General features: G+C 39.4%; 1 long non-coding RNA gene and 3 pseudogenes across 1 annotated transcript; 2 read left to right on the top strand and 2 right to left on the bottom strand.

The window, feature by feature from the left end:
- The first annotated feature begins 216 nt into the window (after positions 1-216).
- LOC136279368 (E3 ubiquitin-protein ligase NRDP1-like) lies at positions 217-766 on the top strand (annotated as a pseudogene).
- Positions 767-1,308: 542 nt separating this feature from the next.
- Positions 1,309-5,502, top strand: LOC136279939 (uncharacterized; annotated as a pseudogene).
- On the bottom strand, positions 3,198-5,011 carry LOC136279940 (uncharacterized). The gene is made up of 3 exons (XR_010717069.1): positions 4,912-5,011; positions 3,544-3,823; positions 3,198-3,306 (listed from the first exon to the last, which is right to left on the bottom strand). It is a non-coding gene; the product is annotated as an uncharacterized lncRNA (long non-coding RNA).
- Positions 5,503-5,763: 261 nt separating the features above from the next.
- On the bottom strand, positions 5,764-6,328 carry LOC136280036 (uncharacterized; annotated as a pseudogene).
- Between the last annotated feature and the right edge of the window lie 1,717 nt (positions 6,329-8,045).

Below are 8,045 nucleotides of genomic sequence, written 5' to 3'. Positions count from 1 at the left end.
GTGACCTGCACCTGTTTTAGAGTTGAAGAATAACATCCATATCAAAGCGAAATAAAGAATAACTTGATCACACACAACTCGTGATTGGTAATAGCTGAAATATTGGCCCTCTTTGAGTGACGTTGCGCTCCCATTTCAGGCGAACACTTTCTGTCGACGGACAGTTATAACTAAGAGGAAAGAGTGATCTTGCTTTCAACACTCAAAGGAGCTAAAATGGGTTTCGACATTGAAAGGTCTACCGGAAAAGTCAACAAAGGGCTTCTGTGTTCGATCTACCGCGACATTCTGGAAGAAACATTACATGCCCCGGGCGAAAATGCGTTTTGTTCGATCTGTATACACGCGTGGCTCACACATTATAACACTTGCCTAGAAGACCGTTTACCGTTATGGCCAAGCGACTTGAAGCCGATTTTTAGGTACATGAAAAATGATTTAGATGCATTGAAAATACGATGCGAAAACGAAGTGCAACGTTTTAAGGCTTTGGTGCGTTTAGACGCGCTTAAAACGCATTCGAAGGAGGAGTGTGGTTTGGTTTGGGTCAGGTGTCAAAACGGAAAAGGAACTCACTGGACGCGATCTGGAGGTGCACTCTGAGGAGTGCAAATTTCAGTAGGCCGAATGCAGTAAAGGATGGGGCCTAAAAGTGAGCAAAAGTGAAGGAATCTGGGCACAATTGTAAGGCAGAATTGTGCTCAGCCCTGGCTAAACAACAGAAAGCAACGCTAAGATTCGTGAGCTTAGAAAGGAAATGGAGTAATTTTTTTCCATATTTTGTGCCCATGGCATGATATTCTTTGCGCGGTTTAAGCATTTCGTTCACATTGAAAACTCTTATTATTAAACTAAAATTATTAATTGAAACTAGTCTTGATATTCTTGCCGTAACGGAGACCAAGCTGGCAAATGACACCACCGACGAGGACATTGAAATGGAGGGTTATTTCACAATTCGTAATGATCGTGACAAAAACGGCGGCGGGGTTTTATTGTATTACAAGGACTCTTTAGCAGCATATCAGGAGCAAAAAATGGAAGTTCCAAGCACAATCGAAGGAACATGGATAAACGTAAAATGTCAATCTCAAACATGGTTAATTGTTTGTGTGTACAGACCGCCAACGGATCTTTCCTTCTATGGCACATTTAATAGACCATTTTACAGTTCCCGACGCCATATTGGATTAGTAACCGCGCACACGTGATAACGAGGCTGGGGTTGACCCGTCGGTTCTTTCAAACAGCTGATCTGCTAACATGTCGCGTCCTAATGCACATTTTAATGCGAGTTCTCCCTTCAAAATGGTTCTTAAATACAACGATATAGAAATTTAGTCTTTAGATGACATCCAGAAACTCAAAGCAAAAGATCTCAGGGAAATTTTAAGGTCTAATTCAGAATCGACGGGCGGAATGAGAGCTGACCTAGTGATGAAAGTTTACACTTTGCTGATGCGACATGTCTTTCCATCGAGTGGTGGAGAAAACCGAGAACTTCCTACAGATGTCCAGGACCTAGAACAAAACCAGAGCGACTTTAAATACGAAGCAACTATGGTAAAGATTTCAGCCCTTGGATGGTCGAGCGATCTCCGTAACTTACCCGAAATGAATTTCGTTCAGCTCTACGACTACCTTGTTGTTTCCACACGAAAGTATCGCCACATCGTGTTGAAAGGAACGCATTACAAAAAGCTGAAATCTTATCAGTTCTTCTTTGAAGGAAACGTGAAAAAACTGGAGAGTAAAGTCTTTGAAAACAAAACATATGTTAAGGCAAATGTTCTCCCCTCTATGAAGAAAACGCCTTACAGAGCTATTCTCGAGTTCTCACCTATCTACGATGTGCTAAGCGCTGCGTGTACGTGCCCTGCTGGCCTCGGTCTCCGAAAAGGAAAATGCAACCACATCGGAGGAGTGCTGTTCGCTATCGAGGATTTTATAAGAAGAGGGTTACAAAATAACTCAGAGCCATTAACCTGCACATCGCGGCTCTCAGTGTGAGTGGTACCGCGCAATCAAAGTGTAGCAGCGAAGCCAATCGACGAAGTATTGATCAGAAAGATTCGATTCGGTAAGAAGAACATAAGAACCCAGCCAAAAATAATAAAGTTTGATCCTAGGGCTCCAGACATGAGAACACGTGACGAGACTAGCTTCAAAAAAACTCTGCGAGAACCTACAAAACTGCTTGCCCTCAAGTTCCTTCTTTCTCTTCCACGATATCAAATCTAAATGTAGTGGCATTCAATCTGCCTCAAACAATGGACAGATCGATCCACAGGAAGTACCCTTTACTGACAATTATGACATTGCAACGCACAGGTTTAAAAGTAATGTAGACGAATATGTTGCAAATTTAACAGCCACCAGTGAAGAGATTATCAAAACTGAAAGGATCACAAGGGGTCAGAAGAAAAACCCCTTGTGGATTGAAAAACGAAAATCGCTTCTAACAGCTTCAAATTTCGGCAAGGCCGCCAAAACCCAAAGTTGAACCTACAAAAAAACTTAAGGCAATGCTTTATTGGAATTTTACCACTGAAGCTGTTCAGTATGGCTTAGAAAGCGAGGCAAAGGCTATAGCCCTCTATGTCAAGGAGGTGGAGCAGGAAGGAATCACTGTTAAAGTGGATGAAGTTGGACTTTTGCAGTCTAAAGATAAGCCCTTTTTAGCGGCAAGCCTGGATGGAATTGTAACAAACCTAACTACCCAGGAAAAATGGGGGATAGAAATTAAATCACCATTAAGCAAAGTGGGCATGAGAGTGGAAGATGCATGCAAAAGTAAAACCTTCTTTCTGGAAAAACTTAGTGATGGAACAATTAGACTAAAAAGAAACCATGATTATTATATTCAAGCAGTTCGGGCCATAACCATTTCTGGATATCGGTTTCGAGCTTTGTGATTGGGTGAGATCAAAACCAAAACAAAGCAAATTTGGCCGAGAGGTAATGGAAACAAGAAAAAGCTAGTTTTTTTTTTTTTTTTTTTGTGGCGGCCATGTTGTAATGCGGTAGTAAGGTAGTAAGCTGAAACAAAATTCGCTAATAAGGACTGGACTAAAGTTACCATTAAAAATATTCGTTTATTTCAAACATTCAGCATGCATGTCCTCGACATTCTCGCATTCTGGAAGAATAAACCGAATTTTTTCTAGCACAAATTCTTTGTAACGCTGTGGTCCTTCCACCAAGAGCGTCACAGGAATAAAAGCTCCTCCGCCAGCCTGTTTGTATCTGGAGAACTTCTGGGTAGAGCTTGACCTCGATGTTACTGTCCGTTCTCCGTTGATTTCCCTATTTTGGGTTACAAGAAAACCAATATAATAAAGTTGAACCAAATAACGCGCACTGATAACAATTGGGACGAGTGAGGTGTGAGATCGCGGAATCGGGACAATTTCATTTCTCTCCAGTATAGGTCGAGGAAAGACAATATCTTGCTTCTTTCCGATTTTTAAATAGACATTATCAATTTCAGTCCAGCAAGCCTTTACGAAAAAGTAACAGTGAAGCAAGAAAACAGTAACTCACCCTTCAATTCCTGGTTATTTTGCCCCATCGAAGCAAAGCATGCAGCTGTATGTTTAGAAAGTGCTGAACCGTGCCGATCTGCTGCCCTTTGACATCTCCTAAAGTGTATGTCTTTCTCTGCGATTTGCTGAAAATCTGGACTTCTCGTAGAGCCTCTGGAATGCGTTCCATTTCTCGTGGAAGAAGACAAGCCAGTGCATGCGAGTCATACGTGTCGTCGTCTTCACTTTGAATAACAAGCGGTGTTCCACGTGGAGCTTTGATCTTGAAATTATGATACCTGGAAAATAAATGCCAATAAAAACATGGGTGGGATAAAATAAAATCAAGTAGTCACAATCTATATTAAGACGAATACACATGATCGAATTCAATGCAAGAGAATCATACAAGGTATTTTACGCGCTATTGATCGATTCGCGGGAGAATCTAAGTCTCAGAACACTACAAATTCGGTCCTACAGCTTTTAGTCAGCAATAATATGTAATCTACAATTACCCTTTGATTTGAACACCCTGTATAGAAAGTTTGTTTAGGTAATCACTGCAAAATGTGAAAGCACGAGCGGTGTTTCTAAACGAGTTTCACAATTACAGACAAGTCCCTTGTGGTTTTAGACGAAAATTTCACTCTCATCAGTTCGTGTAGTTAAACTCTAACCTTTGTTTCCGGAATGTTGCAATAGAGACACTTCGGCAAGGCTTTCCACCAATGTGATTTCTTTATTTTCATCTTCATGCCACTCTTATCGCACATTTCCCGGATACGATACCTAAAGATGTGAGAGCTCAGTGAACGAATACCTCTTTGTTTTATGTTTGCCCGAAGGAGAACTTACTCGCTGGATAATCACATTTATGTGTTAGATCCGTGGTTTCCTAAAATTATTTTTTAGTGTGCATTCGCCTTGGCTGAATGAATCTCTCTGATGTCAAGATCTACATTGATTCGAAATTTCATCCAGAGCTCCGATTTAAAAGATTCTTTGTTTGTAGCACTGACCCAGGTCCGTGGCAGATTTGTGCCACAAAGACGACAAAGTGTCTCGAGATACTGAATGTGTTCATCCATGCTCTTGGCTTGATCTGAAATTCACAATGTAGGATTATAAAGGTCCGATAAATAATTGTCCTTTTACTTTAAATTGGTCGGCCACAACGTATGGTTAAAATTTATGGTTTACACAATACTCCGATGGATCTGAACAAAGGAATCCGTCTGGTAGTTTGCACACTAACAGACTTTCAACATTCGTGCACTCGAGCAAAAACCTCGTGCACTCGATTGGAATTTTGACAAATTGGAAGCAAATTTATTCTAGTTTTTTTAAAAGATTTTTTTTAGGAATCAAAAAAAATGTTGCATACCTGAAAACCTCAACTAAATAGAGGTTATTCCTCGATCGAGCCCTTCGCAACATGGACCTCCACCCGACTTTTCATCTGAATTTTTCCTTCTCGTCATCGCGACCACCACCAGCTCTTTGCTTGTTGTGTGTAGTTGCTTGTCTTCTGTAATTTTGCAAGGTTTCATGGTATATGGGTAGGGAACTAAGTCGCTAGGGCTCGAATAAAGTAATGAGTGAGTTTCCTCGATGTCCCACTACGACATCCATGTTGGTGACGTCATCAAGTATCCAGAAATGGTTATGGCCCGGACTGGTTCAGGGCCAACTTTATGTTGCCAAAGACTTAAATATTGAAAGTATTCATGTTATTGTGTACTTTGGTGAGGAAATGCCTTTTTTCAAAGAGAAAATTTTTATGGAAAGCCTTCGCTGGAATCAAGAACTGTTACTCAGACTTGAATTTTTTTTCAAAAGGGCTCTCTATCCTGAAATGCTAACCAAAAGGGTTGAAAGAGGCAAAATTTTGTACCTCCATGGTGGGTGGCAGCCATATGGGCAATATTCATGTTCAGCAAATGGACTGAAGTTAAGATTTAGCAGAGCCCATTAAAACCTTTTAATTCTGAAACTCTCATAAGTGATCAAAAGATAATTTCTCCTTAAAATATCAATACAATATCAAACAGAAAAGGAAAATTTCAAATAGGGAATTATTAGTTGATTCAAAACCAAATTCTCCAAACTTGTATCATAAGAAATGTATAGCAGACAGTGGGAAGAGTAACTAAAGGGATCCTGCAAGTGAAAGGGTTAAATTATATAACGTCCTTGTCACCTTTTTTTGTCTGTGGGTTGGAGTATTTCAATTAAACTACTGTTGATAAGTTGACTTTAGTAATGGAGGAAAAAAGTTTGTCAATAAGGCACAGAGTTTGAAAATTTGTGAGGCATATGAGCTCAAAGTGTTTGGAAGTGTTCCATCCAGTATATGGTAGGTCTTTATCCTCCCAATTGCTCGTTTGACATGTATGCGCAAAGAGGCTATGCTCATAGTTTCCTGAGTTTCTACCCCAGTCATCTGATCCCTTCCAGCCAAGAAAGGAGGCATGTTTACTATTACGCCATTTGGCACAATATCTGAAATATCAAACCCCCTGTCAACCATGACAATGTCACCAGGCTCTAATAGATTGAGAACACCACTTCCTCGTGTGATTTGCTTGTCTGAAACTCTTCCCCCCCCCCTCCCACAAGTCTGAAATAAAGGAAACCTGACCATTTGGAGTAACACCTACCAACACTTTCCATGTGTTATGGTGTTTGTAATCTGACCAAGTTTCAGATTGTGCCAGCATTGCAGATGGTCGTTGTATAAATACTTCACTGCAATCCAAAATAATTCTTGTGGTAGGATATTCAGAAAACTCTTGAGGCATGTTTTTTCTGACTAATTCTTGTGATGGGAAGGGAAAGAGTCCAGGAAGTTCCATGGAAAGAAAATTTACCCATGTAATGCAAATACGTGAAACAAGACTTGTGCTTATTCCAAACCTGTCAGCAAGATCATGTACAAACAATCCTACCTTCAGTCGCAATAGGACAAGAACAAACTATTCGAGGTAAGTGAGTGTACGTGTGAAGGTCCTGGTTTAATTTTGTTCTTATCCATCTGATAGGGCTGACTTTCCTTCAAGAGTTTCTTTCCCTTCCAGTACTGCATTTTACTGACTTTGGGTTCAATATAATTATAAAAGCTCATCAAAGCCTCATAATTGGGAAAGCCAGTGTAAAAAAGCATTGCTGCATTGTCGTCTTTAATTTTGTCCAGAGAAAACTGGCGTGCAAGCAAAGCTTCCTTTTCCTTCTCCAACTGCAATACCTGAACTCACAGCCCTCTTCGAAACTTGCAACACTAATACTAATTATAATTTAAGGCGCACAAATCACTTCTCGCATGTACGGTACAATAGCAACATTGGCAGAAATAGTGTAACATATAGAGGACCCATCGTTTGGAATTTAATCCCTAGAGCCATCAAGGACGCTTCCTCCTATCAACTTTTTAAACAAAAACTTAGACAAGCTTCCAAGATACTGGACCAACTCCAATTCGAAAAATAGGCCTGTCTGATAACATCAAAACGATCAGATTTCTTATATTTTTAGTTTTTAAATTTTAATTAATTTATTTATTTATTTTATTTAAGATTTTATATAAATATAGTTTTTTTTCTTTTTTTTTTTTTAAGTTGTCTGCAGGTCCACACCAGCCTTTAGGTTGCCGCAAACCGACCTGCCTTAACAAATAGTATATGTATGTATGTATGTATTGATAAAATATCTTGAAGACTTAAAGCCATTCCATAGAACAAGCACTGAGATTGTTGTCAAATTTTACATGTTGGCTGTAAATCTTAAGTGAAAGTAAAATTTGAAATAAAAAAGGGAGGTCCCATGCTCTTTTATGAGCAATAAAATATAGTCTATAGCTGTTTGACAGAAGAAAATAATTTCCCAATTCCAAGAAAGAGAAAAATAATAGGTCTCCGAGCCCATATGGGAGAAAATGACGATTCACTTCTCTGGTGAGTTCCGATGGAGAAACTGAAAGGCACCATTCTTACGAAGCATACACCGCAGTTAAATGTGAAATTATACACAGTGAGGATGTGCAATACAGTACTAGGGAATGACCCTGTGCAAAATATCAACATGTAATTGAATTTTCTTTCTTTTTGCCTGGATACAATTTCTAGCCTCCAGAATATCATACTGCCCATTTAATCAAGGTTTGATTCAACGGTAGGTATTAATTCATTCCTGTATATAAAAAGCATTTATTTACTACTAGAAAGAAGAAATTTTGAAGATATTGGCCCCAAATTATATGCATATGCACCTTGCAACATAAGAAAGTTGAAAATACACATCATGTGAACAGAATGTGAAAGTGAAACTAAATATGTGTCACATACATCCCCTACATAATTACATATCCAATATATATATGCTGAATGTTACATGTCTCATATATGTCACATGTATTTGCAATCATGTCACAATCTTTACATATATGTCACATAAATGCAATATTTATCATGGTTACCGGTTACCTCGCCACCAGGGAGACTCGCCACCAGCGAACTCGCCACC

The sequence above is a fragment of the Pocillopora verrucosa genome, chromosome 3, assembly GCF_036669915.1.
Source record: "Pocillopora verrucosa isolate sample1 chromosome 3, ASM3666991v2, whole genome shotgun sequence".
NCBI classification, from domain to species: Eukaryota; Metazoa; Cnidaria; class Anthozoa; order Scleractinia; family Pocilloporidae; genus Pocillopora; species Pocillopora verrucosa.
This window is presented reverse-complemented; position numbering and strand designations above follow the sequence as displayed.